We start from the raw sequence: 22,315 nt of genomic DNA, 5'->3' as shown, positions 1-22,315 counted from the left end.
GCTCGAAACCCATTTGGAGGGGTGCAGGAGCCCTGTTGACGGGCTGGGAGCGTGGCTGCGAAAGGTGAGTATCGCTGAGTGGGTACCCCGGGCACCAGGCTAGTCGGCCGTGGTAGGCCAAGGGCCCATGGGGGGCCGGGATAGCGTAGTGGGCACGGGTGCGCCTGCTTGGTGCGGGGGCCCGGGGCGCCATTGGCCGCGTGGGCAGTGTTGTGGGCACGGGTGACCCTCGGAAAGGGGCCTGGGAAGCCAGCCTGCCACGTGTGCGTTTCAGGGGAGGTGCCATGGGGGGCACTCCCCGGTGTTAGGGAGCTGGTAGGCTCGGAGGCAGTGTAGTGCCCGGGGGTGCCATTGCTGGAGATTCGGCAGAGGGTCGTGCCTGCCAAGGGGAGCCACGCGTCCCAGCCATGAGACCGTGTGAGGGCACGGAGAGAAAATTGGGGGGCGAGGCCCGAAATTGTGAGGACACCAACACAGGCGATGGGAATCTGGGTTGTTAGAACCAATAGTTTAAGCGAGAGGCGCTTGTTGAAAGCCCCGGGGTAGTTTAACAGGTTAATGGTTAGGGTAGATTAGGAAGTGTACCCCTCCGCACCATCCATCCCCTCGCTCTCGTTGTGGGCCGCTGGACCCACTTTGGGTTAGATCGCTGAAGTCTGGGAAGGCCAATCTGAGGCTTCGTTGGGCCTCGGCACAGGACGCTAGCTCTCCCTTGTTCTCCTCCAGGAAGGGAACGTAGGGGTTGGGAGTAGGCTAGGTTTCAGGATAGGTTAGCCGAACAAGGACAGTACAGGGGGTTAGGGGACGATTTATAGTGGGGAAGTAAAAATTAAAAAATAAGTTGGGGCTAAATTGGGGTTTGACAAATTAAGGGAGTGGGTATAGACAGTGACAGGCAAAGGCGATAGGTTGGGAGGGAGACCGTAGAGTAGGTCCGAGCCCGCCTTCCGAGTGGCCAGCACCACCGCACTCCCTCCACCAACCTCCACTGAACGGCGAAGGCTGGCCAGCTTCATCGGCAGCTGTTGTTTTGCTGCAAGGCCTGTGCCGGCTGGATCGGCTGCAGCTGCTGTGCTGCAAGGCCTGTACCGGCCGGATCGTCTGCAGCTGTTTTCTGCAAGGCCTGTGCCGGCCGGATCGTCTGCAGCTGTTTTCTGCAAGGCCTGTGCCGGCCAGTTCATCTGCCAGCTGTGTTTGCCTGCAGCGGCCTTCTTCTGCGGGCTGTGTTTGCCTGATCACCTTTGCCATGCCATGCCCACTGCCCCTGTTCACCAGCCCCGTTCAATTTTTGCTTTGCCCCCCCCTGTTCATTGCCATGTGCGCCAGGATCAGAAAGCAACAGTTTGCAAGCTGCGAGAACTGCCCTGTTGGCAGCTACAACACGGGCCTGCAGTGGCGGCCCGTGCACCGTGTTTGCGTCCATCCATTCATCCATCCATTCGTTGTGTTCATTGCGTGTGCCACTTGAGCTGGCACGGAGACTGCGTTTGTGCAGCCCATGCACCGTTGTGGTTCACTGCGTTCAGTTCAAAAGGGAAGGCCTTGGACTGCGTGTGAGCAGCCGGCCACGTTCCCTGTCACCTGCATTGTTTGAGTCAGAGACTGCATGCGAGCAGCCTGGCTCCCTGCTAACTGCTTTCTTTTTGCAGAGTTCATTGATCCTGGGCCATGGTTTAGTGTAAAATTTGTAAGTTAAGGTTAAGATGTACTGTAAATATGAGTGCGCCCCCGGCATGTCTGTCCTAGCGCCGGCAATTTTATTTAAGTCGTCCGTGTGAGTGAGTTTGTTTAGGTAGTTACTCAGCCCTCAGGTTATTTATTTTGGGGACACGAATACCATGAATGTCGCACTCAGGGATCCGTAGGTAAAATGTACTAGGGGAAAACTACACATGATGGCACACGAAAATTTGATGACTCGGGACGAGTCTGTAAAAAGGGGAGGGGTAGTGTTGTGGTTGACGAAATTCGCAAACCACCATTCAGGTCCCGTAGGTGAGATATCTCTGTAAGTATATGTGTAGTTAGCCCAAACCCGTTGTTTCGAGGGAATAAATGTCATTCATTCGGGCTGCGACCCTTTTAGATAGTCGTTTTTCTTTTACTATCTTTATTTTGGACCAGCTGCCATTACTACCACCACAACCACCACCAACCACGTCTCAACAGCCATCACACAACAACCACCAACCGCAACGCCGCTTCACAACAACAACAACGCCAACAGCCACGACCTTTACCGTCACATCTCGCTCTCGCAACCATCGCATCACCGCCATTCCCGCGCCGCTTGTGGGCACCGATCATGGACTCGTACAGGGCGCGCACCGAGCAGCGGGTGCAAAAACACCAGCCTTTCCGAGAGATCGGATCAAGAATGATTCACGCCCACTTCTGTTCCGTCCTATCAGCGAGCGTGGGGCGATTTGGCCCCGCCTCCAGGCGCGTCGGAGTATAATCGCTATATGCAGATTCGCGGATCAAGAATGATTCACGCCCACTTTTCCTCTGTCCAATGGGGAGCGTGGCTCCGCCCCCGAGCCGTTCCTGATCCAAAAATCTGCATATGATTTCTCCTGTCGCACTATAAAGCGCCGAGCGCGGAGCCAATCAGGGCAGTTGGAAGCAGTTGGGAAGAGTTGGAAAGAGTTGAGAAGAGGAAAGAGTTGGAGAGTTGTGGCGGCGGCGAAATCAGTCGAGAGAGTGTCTGTCGGGGTCCGGAGAGGCTGGAGAAGCCAAGAAGCTTTGTGGAGGTCTGCGCTCGTGTCAGAGTCGGGGAGCTGCGGAGAGGGGAGGCCGGGAACGCGGTCGAGGTCGCAGTGGAGTCGCTCGTCGCGGGACCCAAGCCAGCCAGATATCCTCTTTCCCCCGAGCATCAACAACCCCCCCCCTGTTTCCCCCCGCGCTGAGATAGTGTGAGAAAGGGGGTCCCGTTCCCACCCCATTCCAGGCAGTGCCAGCGAGGCCCGCGGAGTCGGGGCGCCACCGCCATTTTGCGGCTCATCACCAGACGGGTAGGCTCGACGCGGTCTCGGCCCCAGGCCCGTCTGCCCCCTTATCGTTGAGGGTGGCCCCTTTTTCTTTTGCTTTGGAGTATATGTGTTGTTGGCGCCGTCTGTGAAGTAAAACTGTGTAAGTGTTGCCGTGTGCTCGCCCAGTCGGTAGTAGATCTGCATTGTGTTTCTTTTGTTGCAATTGCTTTTTGTGCAGAATTGTCGTGTTACTTTTACATTTGCTTTTGGTGCATAATTGTATATGTGTGCTTTCCGTTTGCCGCGGAACAAATGTGCTTTATGTTGAACTGTTTTTCCCGTTTCGCTTCGTCTTTTCTTTAATTGAATCTCCATCTTACTTCACGTAAAGGGTTGGTCGTGGGCTAAATACGCCCGATAATTAATCGGAACCGTCGAGGTTGACGATAACACCGCTCGGTTATCCCGATAGTACGGAACGGGTCGCTTAAAGTGGCCCGTGTCCGAAGTCGACCTGCGGCGAGGTGCGATCGCCCGGTCTACCCTCCGTGTGGGTACTTAGGTCGGTAAAATTTGGCGAACAACCCTATCCCACGCGGGGGGCCGATTGGCACGATCGTGGTGAGGCCGAAAGGCCCACCCGTGACTAGTTCCCAGCGTTAGTCCGAGAGGGTCACGACGGGATTGTCCGTCCGGTGGGCGACGTGCCACGATTCGAGTTACGTGGCCGCTCGCACGCCGGCAGGCGCGAATCCGCAACAATATATATATATATATATATATATATATATATATATATATATATATATATATATATATATATATATATATACATACATATATATATATATATATATATATACATACATATATATATATATATATATATATATATATATATACATATATATATATATATATATATATATATATATATATATATATATATATATATATATATCTATATATATATACGTACATATACATTCTACATATATATTAATTCAGTTGCCGAACGAGGCTTGAACTCAGGACCTTTTGGGTCCCAAGCCGCTGCCCTAACCACTGCGCCAACACCAGGTGTGTGTGTGTGTGTGTGTGTGTGTGTGTGTGTGTGTGTGTGTGTGTGTGTGTGTGTGTGTGTGTGTGTGTGTGTGTGTGTGTGTGTGTGTGTGTGTGTGTGTGTGTGTGTGTGTGTGTGTGTGTGTGTGTGTGTGTGTGTGTGTGTGTGTGTGTGTGTGTGTGTGTGTGTGTGTGTGTGTGTGTGTGTGTGTATACATATATATTCGTCTCCAAAACATCCATAGTATTCAACTCCCTGAGTCTGTACTTCATCGAAATGCCTTTGGCAGTGATTCCAGCTTCGAGTCTTCTTGGGTATGTCTATCATGTTCACACATCTGGATTTGGGGATTTTCTCCCATTCTTCAATGCAGATTTGCTCAAGCTCTGTCAAGTTGGATGGGGAGCGTTGGTGAAGAGCAATCTTCAAGTCTATCCACAGATTCTCAATGGGATTCAAGTCTGGCCTTTGGCTGGGCCACTCAAGCACTTTCACATTCTTGTTCTGAAGCAATTCCATTGTTGCTTTGGTTGTGTGATTGGGGTCATTGTCCTGTTGGAACACAAGTCTTCGCCACAGTCAAATATCTTTTGCACTCTGAAGCAGGTTCTCTTCAAGGATTTCCCTGTATGTCTCCATTCCTTCATTTCCCTGTATTTGGCTCCATTCATTGTTCCCTCTATCCTCATAAGTCCCCCAGTCCCTGCCACTGAAAAGCATCCCCATAGCATGATGCTGCCACCATCATGCTTAATGGTAGGGATGGTCTTAGATGGGTGATGAGCTGTGCTTGGTTTCCAACAGAAGTTGCACTTTGTATTCAGGCCAGAGAGTTCACTTTTCATCTCATCAGATCACAGAATCTTTTTCCTCGTGCTCTCAGAGTCTTTCACGTGCCTTTTTGCACACTCCAGGTTTGGTACAGGTACAGATCAGGGGATGGACATAAATATATTTCAAGGGGACACATTCTGAGGGTTCTGTGATTTTCACCACCACCACCCACAGTATATCTGTTTTGATTGTTCGTCGGCACATGAAATTTCAGCTTTCTACGTCTCGGAAGGTCCCGAACATTCATATCAGTGAGTGAGTGTGTCAGTGAATGGTTATCATGAGCTTTATATGTTAGATCGCGTGTGCGTGTGCGTGTGTGTGTGTGTGTGTGTGTGTGTGTGTATGTGTGTGTGTGTGTGTGTGTGTGCACGTGTGCGTAAACAGAACATACAGTGCCAGGACACTGCTCGATGTCACTCTCCTCAGCTGGAACCCATGGATCATCACTGTTTCATGAGCCTGGTTGGGGTTGGCTTTGTGGTTCGGGTGGCTGGCTTGGTATCCTCTGGTCCTGAGTTTGAGCCCCGTTGGCCACTGAATTAACACCAGGTAGGGTTGACTCAGCCTGTCATCCTTCCGAGGTCGGCGAAATGAGTACCAGTGTACTGGTATAGGGGCACAGCATCAGCGGCATAGTCACGCCCCAACAAAAGGATAACTACCTAGCAACCAAACTGCCATACACAAGAAGAAGATCACTGTTTCAGGGCTTACTCTCATACAGCTCCTCATGGGCGGCCCCAGCAGCACAGCACATAAGCCACCAAGTGACATCGGCCCACATGCTCATCACCAGATATAATTGACTAAATAGATATTCACACAAGAGTTGTCTTTACATTTGAATTGAATCATTCTGCACTCGCCTCTGCCTCCAGATCCTCAATGAGGCCATTTCTGCTGTTTCCTGTAATTGTGCCACGGTACTCTTGACTTGTTTAAATGACGCTCCAATCATCTTGAGGTACTTCAGCATAGACTTTGCCACAAAACCCCTCCAACCCACTTCCACTGGTAACAGATCACACATCCACCCACGGTCATCACACACTTCTCTTACCTCTTCATACCAACACAACTTTCTTTCATATGCCCATTCCATATTTCCTTCCCATGGTACTGTCAGCTCAACGATGATAACCCTTTTTCCCACATCAGACCAAATAATTAAATCAGGTCTTTATTGGATGACTGTAATATGAGATGGAACCTCAGCGCTCTATCCAAATCTGCATCTTCCTGCCAGCTCACACCTGGCTTCAAAATGTATGCTGCCCCCTTGATGTTGCTTAACCCTACTTTCTGACCCTCCTTTATGAATGTGATTATGGTCTTCTCTTTTATGTCTTAATTGGAGCGAGTAACGTTGGCAATGTCATTCCATTCCACCAGCGAAGATTTCCAATCCATGCTTGTTGCATCTCTGAAGTACTGCTTGGGAGTGAGGGTGATATTATGAAAGCTTGGCTGGGAAACTAATTTCGGCACGTTTTGGGCCTACCGCCTGATGGAAGATCACCAAAGTTCTTTCCATGCCAACCGACCACGCATAGGTACATATCCCTCTTCACACGACTTCTTCAGTCCCCAACCTGCCCCATCTCTCCACACTCCCCATAGCTTTGCTTTTGGCAATTTCCATTCATTATTTCTCACAGCATTTCATTCTGGTTTTCCATTCGATGATCCATAGATCAGTCGTTTCAGTTTCACTTTTCTACATCAGTTTCACTTTGGGATGTCAGTTTTGATTCGTCATCGCAATTTGTGATGCAACGTGAATGATGCACAAAAAAGGATGTAGTGGATGTAGTGTGTATATATACATCAAAATATGTGGAGTGTGACAAGCACTTAACTCCCCTGATCTCCATTGGACACAGTCCTTCACCAAAGCATCACCTCTAATCCAGAGGCTTCAGCCCAGTGACTCTGTCAGACAAAGATTATCTGCTCAACATCAGTTAAACATGAAATGGAGCCACCGGTCCGGATTTCGGGCTTATTTGACCTCATCAGGACGGCATACCGATATATATCTAACCAATGATGACCACATTCATCGTTCACAGGTGAGAGATGTAGGTGGGTCTTTCTTTATTTATATATTGACTGCTTTTGGCGTTTGCACGTGGTACACGGTTCTGTGATTATTTTTTTTCCTGGTGTATTGGCTTCGATGTCCGTCGGCACACAAAATTACCATGCTTCCCCATTGTCTTGGGTCACTCATCTGCATTTTTCCCCCATTTATTTATATTTTCATTGATGGATGTTGTATGACGATTCAGGGAATTTTTACCGGTGTACCGGCTTCGATATCCATCGGAACGCAAAATTTCAGCTTTTTACGTCATCCGGAAGGCACCGATCTTTAATATGTGAGTGAGTGAATAAGTCAATGGTTGGAATGAGGATTATATTATACACTGTGTACAAAACATTAGAAACACTTGCTTTTTCCATTAACTCGACTGATCAGGTGAATCCAGGTGAAAGCTATGATCCCTTATTGATTGCACCTGTGAAATCCACTTCAATCAGTGTAGACAAGGGTGAGGAGACAGGTAAAAGAAGGATTTTTCAACCTTGAAACGAATGAGACGTGAATTGTGTATGTGTGCCATTCAGAGGGCCAATTGCCAAGACAAAAGATTTAAGTACCTTTGAAAAGGGTGTGGTAGTAGGTGTCAGGTGCACCGGTTTGAGTGTGTCAAGAACTGCAACAATGCTGGGTTTTTCACGCTCAACAGTTTTCCATGTGTATCAAGAATGGTTCACCACCCGAAGGACATCCAGCCAACAGCAGGCCAGTGTCGAAAACGGCTCATTGATGAAAGAGGCCAAAGGAGGCTGACACGAATTGTACAGAGCAACAGATGGGCTGCAGTTAGTCAACTGACAGTCCATTACAACATTGGTGCCGAAAGACCCACAAAATAATGCACAACTGGTACCTCCACACCAATGGGGTATGGCAGCCGACGACCGTACAGATTTCTACTTCTTTCAGCAAAAAACAAGAACCTGTGGTTGCATTGTGGGCTAAGGAACAAAAACACTGGACACTGAAGAATTGGAAAAACATTTCCTGGTCTGATTAATCCTGGTTCCTGCTGTTTCATGCTGATCGGAGGTCTCGGGTATGGAGAAAACCACATGAGTACATGCATCCATCATGCCGCGTGTCAACATTGCAGGCTGCTGGTGGTGGGGTGATGGTGTGGGGTGTGTTTTCATGGCACACATTGGCCCCCTTGATATAAGTGGAGCAACGTTTGAATGTCACAGGATATGTGAACATCATTGACAATCAGGTGCATCCCTTCATGTCAGCAGTGTATCCATCTGCGAATGGATTTCTTCAGCATGATAATGCCCCATGCCACAAGGCTAGGATTGTCCAGGAATGGTTCCACGAGCATGACAATGAATTCAGCTTTCTGCAGTGGCCTGTCCGGTCACCAGATCTCAATCAAATTGAGCATCTGTGGGATGAGATGGAACGAGCTATTCGGAGTAGAGATCCACGACCAGCCAACTTGACACAACTGTGGGAAGCATTGGAGTCAACATGGGCCAACATACCTGTGGAACGCTTTGGACAACTTGTAGAGTCCCTGCCCCGACAAATTGAGGCTGTTCTGATGGCAAAAGGGGGTGAAACTTAATATTAGGAAGGTGCTCCTCATGTTTTGTACAACAAGTGTAGATACATATTGCTGTGGAAGGGATCCTTCAGGCTTAAAGGCCCGGTCACACCTTGACGTTTTAGCCAGCGATGGCAACGTATTAAAATGTATGTAAAACGCTGGCTTACGTTGAACTTTTGATGTTTTTTTTTAAAGATTCGGATTCATAGTGACTTGGTCTTATGTATAACGCATTGGTAACGGACACAGAACGTTTCGTTGTGTTATAGATGTTATGACTCTTCACTCGGCCGAGTAATGACAGAGTCGAATGAGGGTTCTCGAATGATACGATTTATTTCAGAAGATGGCACTACGCATGCGGAATGCAGCCCAAAGGCCCTTCAGTCAGGTGCCCCCGGACCACATTGAGATTCTTACTTCAAAACAGTTGTATATATAATCACACAAAAGCAAAACTGGGTGTGGACTATAAGTGTGTGCTAAGGGATAAAGAAATAAAGAAATAAATGCGGCAGTGGGCTTCTTTCCCCCCTCCCTAGGGGCCCTCAGGGAAGTTGGATCAGTCAATCCTCAGATTCGCAACCCAACAGTTCATCTTGCAAACTAATAACTTTCTAAGACTCCTACACCCCTACACTGGCACCTGCTGATAGCAAAGGCGAAACTCTGGTGATGACTAAGAACAGGAATGTGTGGGATATCAGCATACACAGTTTTCCCAAGGACATGCTGTTGTGCAGCTGCAGAGCCATAAAGAGTTATCAAAGACATAGTGAAAACAGCATGATACATTTAAAGCAACATTTTAAAGCAAGGTTTGAATAATACACAATTACAAGCAAGGTTAGAATCCCGACAGCTGATTAACACACAGCTAATGGTCCAAAATATGACCACCTAGCATATCATCATAACAGTTTCCCTCCTTGGTCATATTTTGACCATACCCAGCCACACCTGATACTCACCAACCGAGTGGACCCCTATTTGGTTCCTGCAGCAGCTACCCCTAGGCCCCCGTGCCTGCCAAACGGGATTTGCAAATGCCGTGGATAGCCATCAACATTCCCCAAATGAGAAGTCCCCAACTGCCGGTGGTTCAGGTTAGCTTCTGTTGCCTTTTGTCTTGCCCACTGCCACAAGTCTCCCATTAAGTTGTCATATACAAATTTGATGTTAAGTCCACACAATATTAAAGGCACTACAAGTCTATACAATATTAACAGCAACATTATTATTTAGGCAATTATACTCAACACTAATTACAACAATAATATTTACAATATGCAAATGTAATAATGGGTGAGCAGCACTGTGAGCGCTCAAGGCATGGTGTAAGCTCCTTTCTCAACTTGCGCTGGAAGAGTCTTCCCCAGGGCGCCCTCCGCCAGAACACTTTGTTGGCTCCTCAGCTGGTGGGGGTCGGGTCTGGTTGTGGCCCCATACAGAGGTCATCGGGGTCTTCCTCCATGAGTTCGCTGTTAATTATTATGATGGCCTGGGTGAGGGGTGAGGCTTCACAGCATTTCTTTAGACAAATGGAAATGAGACGTTTGATCAGAAATACTCCAAAAATGATTCCCACAACGATTAGGATTGCTGCCCCTACCAGGCGCAGTAACCAGTCTCCCCAGTCATGAAATATAGATCTCCACCCTGCGTAACCCTCCTTGCGTTCCACTCGATCGCTAGTGAGAGCTTCAAGCCGTATAGGTGAAAACACCTATAAGTGAAATGTGTTCTTCTCTGGGAGGTTACTGTATTTTCACAAGATTTCACAACTATACTCCAAAAGGGTTCTTTAGGGGCCCATGGAACTTGGGTAATTAGAGATGCGTGTTGACCCCATATGAATCCTATTTGTGCAAAGTGCCCCCACTGGGTTTTGTCTTGCGTTTTGTTCTGCCAAGCCACTTCTGTCTTTTCTGCATTTTCTGACGTCCCCCCCTCCCAACAGGTTTTGTCATGGCATAAGACCATCGAATCGATTTTATTTCCTCGTTTCATTCTATCAAATCATAAGTTTCCTCGGCTTGGACGCAAGACAGTTCTATGAGCTGCTGTGGCTGGATGGTTGTCAGCCCTCTGGAAATGAGTGGTGCGGTCTTGCCAGGTTCCTTTGAAAATATCTTTACCTTATCTAGTTCTTGGTTGTATGTTTTCCCCAACCTTGCGTATTCACCTGCTTCCATTCTTTCTCCAGCCGCTCCCCTCCTATGTCGCTGTGGGGTTGGTACTGGTTCATTTCCGTGTCCCCCTTTGCCACGGAGGTGTATACGGTTTCTTTGGCTTGAGTGTGTTAGTGTGTTGCCTAGTGATAGGTCCCCCCACAAAGGAGTAATGTGGGAGTTGCATGTTGTGTCGTCAAAGGTTCTGTCACTGTCTCCGTTACTACAAGGTTTACAGCATGCCACTGCACTGAACACTGCAGTCAACTGCAACATAATGACAAGTATTTGTGTAAAAGATTATTTTTAAATGATACCTCCGTATGAGGCTCCAACCATGGCTAGAGCTTGCAGGACTGGAAGTTGCTCTGGGTGCGTGGTGAGTGGATGTGAAGGCCGAAGACCTTACTGTACACTACTGTAGATTTTGATCAGGCAAGCATACCTTCCATCCATCTCCTTGTCTGACGGCCTGTAAAGTGTTCTGGTGTTCGTTGCTCCATCTTGTGGTTCAGGGGCACATCTCAATCTGTTCACCATTCTTCCTAACTCCCCTGCACTATGTCCGTTACTAACTGCCATTGAGATGTACGGTGTTAGTCCTTCTCTGTGCTTCATTAGTTCGCGCTCTCTGGCGGCTTGTTTCACCTCCACCGCCGCTCCTTCCTTCCCGATCCATCGGTTGGTTGTCATCAGAGAGCGTTTGACGGTGTAATCTCTATGTGCTTTGGCCACGTATTCATAATCCTGCCCTGTTTCATCGTAGTCGACAGTGAGTGCAGTGCAAAGCCAATTCCATTCCTTCCAGATCGATGTCGTTGCTCAGCAACCATTCCTCTACATCCCTTTAATTCCGCTTATACTTCCCAAATCCAATGAATTTATCCTGACAGATAGAGGCTCATATAAAGACCACAGACATGCTTTTCTGTCCGCTCCCAGACAAACATCTCGACCCCGACAGGCAGAGAATCGAAACGCTCCCTCGTCAAGGCCCACGATGGCTGCGTGTTCAAACAGCACGAGCCCCGCCCGTAATTTTCCCCAAAAACACCGCCATCCTGATAAGTGCGTAGCCTACCAAACGTCCTTGTTCTTGGATGTCTGACATGTAAACAAGGACAAATGTGTCCAAGAGCCACGTCCTAAAGGTTTTGTCTTCACCAGAATAATAATAATAATAAGAACAACGCGGAACTCTTAGAGCCGGCATTCGCGAGACGCGGCTAAAAGATAAACCCACTTTAAATAAAATCCGTTCCTTGTTCAAAGCATTTAAATCCTCCTTTCCATCTGTTGTAGTAATCAACAATAAACCTTTTCGATCGGCTTTATTCTCACAAAACCCATACGCATATCTACAACAACATAAATATACATAGGGTAAGAATAACAAAATACAATAACTTGTACACATAATCAGGTCAGGTATGGGAGCATGTGCCAGAACAGCGCGTCGCTGCGTCCACTTTCCGCCGGTACTCCAGGGGCCTCCGTCTGGCCATCCCCCAGGCAGATGCCAGGCCCATCCCCATCTCCTTGAGATGATGGTCAACCTGCTGCAACCATGAGGCACGTGGTCGGCCCACTGGCCTCCTCCACTCATGAGACTCCCTCGCTGAGAGAATCTGGTGAGCAGGATCAGCGTCAGGAAAACGAGCCACATGTCCATACAGCCGCAGCTGACGCTCACGGACTATGCAGGTAACAAATCTCATCCGAGTCTCTCTCAGCAACCGCTCGTTGGACACAAAATCCGACCAGCGATAGCCAAGGATTCTCCAAAGAGACCTGGTACCAAAGGAATTAAGTCTCCGTCTCAGATCCTTGGTCAAAGTCCAAGTCTCGCACCCATAGAGCAAGACTGGAAGTACCAAGGACCTGAAGACTCGGACTTTCGTCCTCCCGCACAGGTACCGGCAGCGCCACACCCCATGATCCAGTGAATCCATGACTCCCCAGGCCCGACCCAGACGTCTATTGACCTCCGGCTCACAACCTGCGGAGACATGAATATCACTGCCAAGGTAAGTGAATCTATCCACGACCTCAACATCCTCACCACAAACAGACACAGACAGGACAGCAGCATCCAAGATGTCACCGAAAGCCTGGATCTTTGTTTTGACCCAAGAAATCCGTAATCCCAACGGCTCCGACTCCTCATTCAGCACCTCGAGGGCCCCCAAGAGGATGTCTAAAGTCTCCGCAAAGATGACTGCATCATCTGCAAAATCAAGGTCCGAGATCTTGACATTGCCAAACGATGCACCGCAACTTGATCTCTCCGACATCCTCCCAAAAATCCAGTCCATACAAGTGCTGAAAAGTGTGGGGGCAAGTACACATCCCTGACGAACTCCAGTAACAACTGGAAATAAGTCAGAGGCGGTACCACCACACTTCACAGCACTCTCAGTACCAGAGTAGAGTTCAGACATCAGATCGATCAGTTTCGGTGGCACCCCACGAAGACCAAGAATCCTCCAGAGGACATCCCGATTCACTGAATCGAACGCTTTACAGAGATCAACATAGGCTGCAAGCAGCCCCTGCCGAAACTCTCGTCTGCGTTCAGTGAGGACACGAAGAGCAAGGATACGGTCAATCGTTGACCTCTTTGGTGTAAAGCCTGACTGCTCTGGACGCTGGTGCTCAAGCAGATGGTGGCGAACCCTATCAAGAATTATCCGAGCAAAGACCTTGCCCGGCACTGAGAGCAGCGTCACCCCTCGGTAGTTGTTGCAGTCTTGGCGATCACCCTTCCCTTTCCAGAGAGGGACAACAAGGCCCCTCTTCCAGTCAGTTGGGATGATGCCTGTGTTCCAGGCAGAGCACAAAACTGCATGCAACGACGCGAGTGCAGCATTTCCACCAGCCTTGAGAAGTTCAGCATGGATGCCACAGATCCCTGGAGCTTTGCCCCGTTTCAACTGGTTCACCGCAGCCCGTGTTTCCACAAGCGATGGTGGACCACAGTTGATTTGAGGGTCAGCAACAGGGATTGTAACACCCTTGACGTCCAACTCGACAGCTGGGGGATCAGCCTGGTACAACCGCTCAAAGTAACCGGCCCAGCGGGCCTTCACTTCAGACTCCTCTGTCAAGAGCCTACCACTCTCTGCTCGAACTGCAGTGCTCCGAGGGATGGGCTTGGATGAACGTAATGCGCGAATTCCCCTGTAAGCGGGACGAGAATCACCTGTCCACAGGTGATGCTCTACCCCCTCACAGATTCCTCGCACATAGGCCTCCTTGTCCACCCTCAGTGCACGTACAGTTTTACGCCTCAGCTCCCTGAACAGCTCAGCTCTGCCATTCAGCCTGGCCCTGCGACTCTGGTCAATGGTATCCAGTGTCCCTTGAGAGACAAAATTCTTCTTTGCCCTGCGGTGAACTCCAAGGCATCCACCGGCAACATCAAGGACGGTGGTCTTGAAGGTGCTCCACAACTCTTTTTTTTTTTTTTTTTTTTTTTTTTATACCTTGGTCGAGGCTCGTATGAGAGCTAACACACAACTCACAGCAAGGAGGCATGAGACAAGAGGGGCGGGAGTGGAAGGGACAAAACATTGGGGAACAGACACAGGTGAACTGTGGAAGGGAGAGGGATGGGGATGGGACGGGGAACATGGCGAGGGGAAGATGGACATTAAAGGGACTTTCAGGAAGGAAAGCAGGAGAATTGAAGGAAGTGGGCTTGGGTGGATTATCGGGGGTAGAAAAGATCGAGGATTTGGATGGGGGAAGATAAGAGGTGGTGGTGAACAGCTGTTTTGAAAGCCTGAAGGGAAGAATGGGAAAGAATAGAGTGAGGAAGTTTATTCCAAAGGCGGGAAAAAAGAGGAATGAAAGAGTGAAGATGAGCAGTGATTCGTGATTTTGGTAGTTTTACCAGAAGGGGGTTGTTGGCGGACCTTGAGCGCCCTGTGGAAATGTGGTTGGGACAAATCGCAGAGAGAGCAGGGGGGCAAGGCTGGAGAGGAGTCGGTAGAAGACAGAAAGACCACCGACCAACCTGCGGTGATTGAGTGAGAGGCCCAAAGACTCAGCTTCATTGCGGGAGATGCCAATGATCTTAAAAGCCCTGGTTTCGACAGCGTGAAGTCGAGAAAGGTGGGAGGCAGGAGCACCAGCCCAGAGGGGAGAGCAGTACTCCATCAGGCTACGGACAAAAGCTTTGTAAGTGGTCAGGAGCTCAAGAGGGCCGAGGAAGGACTTTGCACGACGGAGGATTCCCAGTCGGCGACTGGCTTTTGAGGCAAGGTTGGAAATGTGACTTTCCCAGGAAAGGTCATGGCAGATAGTGAGACCCAGAAACTTGAAAGAAAAGACTTCTTCCAGAGGATTGTTGAGAAAGTGGATGGGGGGGTTTTGTAAACGGTCCTTTCGAAGAGACATAGTGAGAGTGTGAGATTTGTCTGGATTGAAAGACATGTTCCACGTGTTGGACCAGTTTGTGATTTTATCCAGATCTGCAGTGAGCGAAGAAGCTGCTGCTTGCCGGTCTGAGGGATGACAGATGGTACGGCAGAGGGTTGAGTCATCGGCAAAGAGAAATAGAGGATTTTCCAGAGAGTCCGAGAGATCATTGATGAAAACCAGAAAAAGAACAGGGCCCAGAACGCTACCTTGAGGAACTCCAGCCTGCACAGGAAGAGGGGATGAAAGAACTCCATTTAGGGCCACACGTTGACTGCGACAGGAGAGGAAGTCTGCGAGCCATGAGTGGAGATGGCCTTGAATACCATGGGAAGAGAGTTTGGTGAGTAGGGCAGGGTGCCAGACTGTGTCAAAAGCACGTGATATGTCCAGGGATACGGCTCGGATTTCCTGTCTGGCATTGAGGACCTCCATCCATTGATGGGAGAGCAGTAGCAGCATATCTAGGGTAGAGTGACCTGGTCTGAAACCAAATTGATGATTGGAAATCAAGCCATTGGAGAAGAGGAAGGATTTCATGTCTGAAGCGATGATGGATTCCATAACCTTGCTGATGATTGGGAGAAGGCTGATTGGTCTATAGTTACAGGGATCTGTTTTTGCACCTTTTTATGCAGGGCAGTGATGTTAGCAGATTTCCAAGCAGATGGCAGATGACCTTGGGAAAATGAGAGGGTGAATAGAACAGAGAGAGGGTGAGCAAGAGCAGAAGAGCAGGCTTTGAGGACACGTGGGCTGATGCCGTCTGGACCGGTTGCAGAATCTGACTCGAGGTTTGAAAGCAAGCTCTCCACCTTGTCAGGAGAAAAGGATACAGAGTCCAGGGACAGTTGGGTGCGACTGGGTAAAGTGGGTAGAGATAGTGATGGGTTTGGGACACAAGATTTAGCTGCAAACACCGAGTTTAGACATTCAGCTTTATCACGTGTGGAATCAGCAGTGCGGCCATTTGAGGTAAGGGAGGGGATGGAGGGGGAACATACACCAGAAACAGATTTGATTAAACGCCACCAGGATTTTGAGGAGGGAGAGAGGTTTGAGAGTTCAGACTTGAGATGAGAAAGATGTTGTTTTCTGGCTCTCCTGAGGGTAGCTACACACTTGTTCCGAGCTTTGTGGAAAGAACTGAGATTGCCCTCAGTTGGGTTTGCTTTCCATGAGGCAAAGGCAAGTTGTTTCAGGACAACTGCCTCGCCACAAGCTTCAGTAAACCAAGGGCGGGAGGAAGGGTAAGACAACTGAACACGAGAGGGGATAAATCTGTGCATGAGGGAGAGCAAGTTTCTTTGAAAGAATTCCCAGGATGAGTTGATGTTTGAGAAAGTAGTGATAGGAGACCAGTCTGTAAGTTTGATGGCTGCTCGGAGACCCTGCCAGTCGGCTTGAGTGAAATGCCAGACTCGACGGCGGTGAGGTGGTTCTCTGATAACAGCCAGAGAGATGTCCACTTTAATAAGGACGTGGTCAGAAGAACCAATTGGAGCGAAGGAAGAGCAGCAGATATTGTCAGGGAAATTTGTCAAAATCAGATCCAGAAGAGATGGAGTACCATTGGTTGAGATCCGGGTCGGGAAGTTGACCGATTGAGTCAGTCCCAATGAGTCACAGAAAGCTTTTGCTGATGTCCCATGGCAGGTGAGAGAGGTACCCACACCTAGCCAACTGGCGTGATGACAATTGAAGTCGCCACATAAGAGGAAGAGAGAGTTTGGATGAGAAGATAGAAGATGGTCCATGTTTTCGGAGAGTGAGGTGTAGATGGAGTCATCACTGTTCGGTGGACGGTACAGTACACATATAAACATGAGGTGGGAGTGGAGGGGAAGCCGAAGCCAGAGGTATTCCTGGGGGTGTGGGGGAGTGAGAGCAGTGCAGGGAGAGTGAGGAATAGAGTCTTTGATGAAGAGAGCAACACCTCCACCAGGACGAGGCTCAGGTCTGTCATACCGTAAGAGGGAGTAACCAGGGAGAGATACTTGGGAGTCAGACACGTCTTGGGAGAGGAAAGTTTCTGTTAGGCAGATAATGTCTGGTTTGTCAGTGGCAACCTGCATGGAAAGATCTGAAAGGTTTGAGCGAAGGCCCCGGATATTTGAGGTCCACACTTTTAATGAAGAGGTAGGGGAGGAGGCTTTTGGTGCAGGAGGTGGAGGGGCGGGGGAGGGGCGGACGAGGGGGGGGGGGGGGAGGTAAGGAGGGTTGCTGAAGGAGTGTGGGGTATTGCAGAATAGGGAGGGGAGGGGGCCGAATGAGGAGGAGAAAAGGCTCTGTGGTGCTGTGAGAGAGGGGGGACAAGAGACAAGGAAGATGGCAGTTGAGGATTTGAGGAGGTGGAGTGAAGAGATGGAGGTGAGAGGGCAGTGGAGGGAGGCAGGTTGGTGGATGAGAGGGGGGCAACTTAGAGAAGGAAGAGTGAGGGGGATGAAAGGTGGGAGAAAGGTGAGGGGGAATTTTTGAAAGAGGTGAGAGGGAGGGTTGGAGGGAGAAGAGTGGGATGGTTGCTTTGAGAGTGAGAGTGAGGGGTGAGGGGGTGAGTTGGCACTGAAGTTGGAAAAAAGAATGGTTGATGGAAAGCGAGCATCCATGGCAAACTGTGGTTTTTAAAAGTTTTAGGTCAGAGATGCGATTTAACACAATTCTTGATGGATGCAATGAAGGCGAATTCAGAGCATGGAGAGAAGAAGCGCTGTAATAGTTGGATTTTTAGGCAAGGAATGAAGGAGAGGTCGAAATGAGAGCAGTCTGTTAAAATAGCAGAAGAGTAGTGCATTGTGAAACAGTAAAGAGTACCACATGTGTGAGAGAGGAAGATGAAGCATTATAAGATCGTTTTTGTTGTTAATATTAATGTATGAGAGAGTTCAACAGATTAGGTCATGGAAGTGTAAAAAAAAAAAAGAAATCGAGGAAGACGAGGAGGAAGTTAAGAGGAAGAAGTAGCAGAATCGGGAGAAGGTTGTTGTTGTTGGGTTTTTTTTTTTTTTTTTTTTTTTTTTTTGAGATAAGAAAGAGATTAGTTGGGAGAATGGGGGATGTTTGGAAAGTGGGGAGGATGAAAATTGAAGGTAATGGGGAGGATAGAAATTGAAGGTAATGGGGAGAAAAAACAAACAAACAAAAAAAAAAAAAAACGATCGAACACCAAGTGGAACCGGTAGGCCTCAAGCCTAGGACTAGGCCTCAAACACCAGGTGAGAACGTCGACATAAATACTCACAAAATAGCACGATTTTTGAAACAAAACCGAACTAGGAACACACATTAACATGTAGGTGAGAAAATTAAACAGTTAAAACGGGACAAATAACAACCGGAACTTAACTTTGAGAATGTCAGCAGGGAGCCCCGAAGGAGACCTCTTGCCGCTCAAAACCGGAACCGGAAGTGTTCTTCAGGACCCCCCAAAGCACCCAGACCCCCCAAGTGTCCACTCAGCCTGTTCGCAAACTCCTCAGCTACTCTCTCATCCCTGAGCTTGGCAACATCCAGCCTAGGCTGGGATGGTACCATTCTCCAGGATTTAAGGTGCAGCTTTAGAGTTGCTACAACAAGCCTGTGGTCAGTATTGAGGAACTGAGCACTCCGGTAGACCCTGCAGTTCTGGATCATCCTCCAACGACCGTCAATGAGGACATGGTCAATCTCCTTTGCCACACCGCCAGCGTTGGAATACCAAGTCCAGCGATGAGCTTGCGGGCGCTGAAACCATGAACCAGCCACCCTAAGTCCATGACTTCTTGCAAAGTCAAGGAACTTAGTGCTATTCTGGTTCATAGTTCCTGACCCATGGGGACCAACACACACCTCATAACCATCCCTATCAGTTCCAGTCGATGCATTGAAATCCCCCAAGACTAGAAGTGTATCTCGTCTGGGGCACTGATCAACCACAGACTCGAGTGTGGCGTAGAATGCATCCTTCACGGTAAGATCACTCGCCTCAGTCGGAGCATAGAGACCAGGGAAATGACACCTAAGGAGTGACGAATCCTTAATCTCATAATACGCTCGTTGACCGGTGTTACCTCAATTATCATTGGGGTCAGCTTATTGGACACAGCTACAGCAACTCCTTGGGTATGGTAACCATCAGAGCGACCAGACCAATAGTAGGTGTAACCACCCACCATTATCTCGCCGCAATCCCGATGTCCAAACGCTTGAGCTCAGATGATAACAGAGACAGGTGATCATCCTCTCTTAGGGATAGGACATTCCAGGCACCCACCCGAAGGGACCGCCTCAGGTTAACCCAAGGAGACCGCCGTCTGGTGGACGACACCTCAGCACCACTCCGACACACTCTCCCGCAATCTGACCCAGGGATGTTACCCCGTGGTTTCCCTCCTATCAAAGATTGGGGGTCCCGAAGGCTTTGCCCCAATCCCGTCATCCGGTGAGCTGCCCTGCGAAGGGAAGCTGCACAGGAGGTACTCCCACGGAGTGGGTTTTCAGATTTTTTTGCGTTTTTGCGTTTTGCGGAATGAAGCGTTTTACGGTGGCTGGAGTGCAAATCCTGCCACCAACCTCCTAATAAGAAGTAACCCAACTGCAGGAGGACGTCCGCAGACACAGTTGGGCACTAGATATGGATGGCCGTTGGCTCACAAGGAGCTCCTCCGCCCTTTGACAGGTTTTGTTTTTAATCCTGCTGGGTGTCCATATCCAAACACCCTCCTCACCAGAAAACCTGGTGGGGGAGACGGTTTAGTCGCCGACAACCCGACCATGGAACAGGTTAGTACAGGTTTACATGGTACCAGTACACATAATACTGAAGGCAAACTCCATACTCTAATCCCAATTACATTCCTCTGAGTACACCATTCCTAATACAGTATACTACATACCATTACTGTTCCAGCACGACCCTCCACGGAGCACGCGGCATACGAGTCATCACTAGCCACTGACCCCCATACACAGTGCTGCCACATCCGCCCAATCTCCGTTGCCGCTAATCACAGTACGGCACTTCATTATCACAACACCATCCATCCTAAATCCCTCGGTCCTGCGCCTCTTCCGCGTCTCTTTTTTTTTTTTCTCTTTTCCTCTTCCGGTCACGAAGCCCAAACAACAACAACAACAACAACAACAACAACAACAACAACAACAACAACAACAACAACAACAACAACAACAACAACAACAACAACAACAACAACAACAACAACAACAACAACAACAACAACAACAACAACAACAACAACAACAACAACAACAACAACAACAACAACAACAACCACCACCACCACCACCACCGGAACAAACATATATTACAGCCTTGTTTCAAAGCATTGTCGCTTCCATGTTCCGATAGCGCGTGCACTCGCCTCGAAACACAAAATCGAGCGATCCTTTGAAACGTCAATGTCCTTATTAATTAATTTTACCACAAAGCTATCTCTTTAAAATCTAGTTTGTCCACCATATTCAAAATCAGCCGCCTCGAGAAATTCTCGTACATTGCTCCGACAAGCAGGCACGTTCACAGCAGGGTGTTAATTGCACTTTCAAGTTTGACAAAGCGCGCTGGGCCCATGCGTGATTACGTCATCACGCACTCACATGAGCAATACGTCTTATCAGCGCGTTGGTTTTTACGATCAAACTCGCGTAACAAATATTTGACGACATCTCAAATACGTTCGTTTTAAATCGGAATTTTTACAGAATCTTAAGAAGGGCGTCTCCAAACTTTGTAAAATGTGCTAATCCATCTCGTAAACCCTCACGATAAGCTGTCCTTCGACGCGACGATTTCGTGCTTTCGTCGCGCCTGTTAAATCCTACGCACGTCACGTGACTCACAAAACCCCATAAAATAAGTTTTTTTCCCCAGATTTACGAAAATCAAGTATAAAACATGCTTAATGACCCAAACAATGAAACCAGAATTGAAACTGACGTTAAAACGAACCCGTAACGTCGATCAGCCTTACGAAACATACAAAGTGGAAACAGAACTGAATTTGAATTTAAAATCAAAATGATGCTCCGTGGAGACCATCCATTTATCACGTACAGTGTTCAAAGCCAAAACAGCATACAGAGTTTATCGGACCATGAGAAAACCCGAACGTTGGTCCATTTGACATCCCATTTGACAAACTGTCTGCTGAAGTGGTTTTAATTATTCAATTCCCCATCGAGTTCACACACACACACACACACACACACACACACACACACACACACACACACACACACACACACACACACGATGACCCCATCACTGAATTAACAACACGTGCAGAATCGGTCATCATCGTCCTTCCTCCGGATTTGGTGTGCGCAATTCACCTCGTCCAAAGTCTTCACATTAACGATGACGACCAATCATTATCTCCATACAAACATACAAGTTGTTCCACACATACAAGTTCCAGGTTGGAACACTCAACTTACGTCTAACACAAAACTCAACCTTCCCCACCACATTGTATTCACAAATACATCCAAATAGGTAACTCTACAAACAGCCCTTCTCCTGGCTCATTAACCTTGTGTTTTTTTCCCGTTGGTTCAAGATTCCCTCTGAATCGAATCGCTTACGTCCTGTCTCACTTTGTGACTCCGTTAACCACGCTGCAAACGCTCTCCAGTGTTTTCCACTTTCACCGATAACTTTAAGTGTTGTTCCTTTGGGTAACTCTATGTTCTTTGCAGAGTTATTCCCCATTCTTTTGTTCTTATCTTACCAACCGCCTAATAGCTGTAAATCGTTTCTCCTTTTACACCGGGACCGAAATCCCTTTCAATCAGCCGCCTAATAGCTGTAAATCGTTTCTCCTTTTACGTCGGGACCGAGATCCCTTTCGACCCGCCGCCTAATAGCCTCAAACCCAATGAAGGCCTCTAACCTTCCCTCTCTTGGTACAGGATTCCAACCTGTTTCCTCCTTATTTCACACGGATACCTTTATCCTCGACCCTTACCGGTTCTAACATACGGCCTGCCAGCCCTCTTTGTGCCCTTCAAACAAACCGCATTCGAATCACCTCATATGTTTTACCGTTACAGTTCTTGATCCGAGCAGATCCTGGAGCTGCGTCCAGCGGGGCACTGCCCACCAAGTGTACAGTTTTCACCTAACTAGGGCTCCCTGTCTTAGGTGCCCTATACGTGCAATTTCCACGTACCTTTAGCTGAACCCTTGTGATCGCTGTACAC

General features: G+C 48.5%; 1 protein-coding gene and 1 long non-coding RNA gene across 9 annotated transcripts in view; one reads left to right on the top strand and one right to left on the bottom strand.

The window, feature by feature from the left end:
* The window catches only part of LOC147013633 (uncharacterized), a 146,601-nt gene that overhangs the window by 104,565 nt on the left and 19,721 nt on the right, over positions 1–22,315 (top strand). The window contains exon 1 of one of the 8 annotated variants that reach the window (XM_085855629.1): positions 4,218–7,253. The exons of the other annotated variants lie outside the window; for them this stretch is intronic. The gene's annotated coding sequence lies outside the window, so the exon portion shown is untranslated. Of the gene's footprint in view, positions 1–4,217; positions 7,254–22,315 lie in introns of those variants that run through there. 8 annotated transcript variants of the gene reach the window in all.
* On the bottom strand, positions 8,837–20,947 carry LOC147013634 (uncharacterized). The gene is made up of 2 exons (XR_015051395.1): positions 19,990–20,947; positions 8,837–9,885 (listed from the first exon to the last, which is right to left on the bottom strand). It is a non-coding gene; the product is annotated as an uncharacterized LOC147013634 (long non-coding RNA).

Source organism: Eptatretus burgeri, chromosome 14, assembly GCF_056783735.1.
Source record: "Eptatretus burgeri isolate ZD-2024b chromosome 14, Ebu_testis_v1, whole genome shotgun sequence".
Classification (NCBI taxonomy): Eukaryota; Metazoa; Chordata; class Myxini; order Myxiniformes; family Myxinidae; genus Eptatretus; species Eptatretus burgeri.
This window is presented reverse-complemented; position numbering and strand designations above follow the sequence as displayed.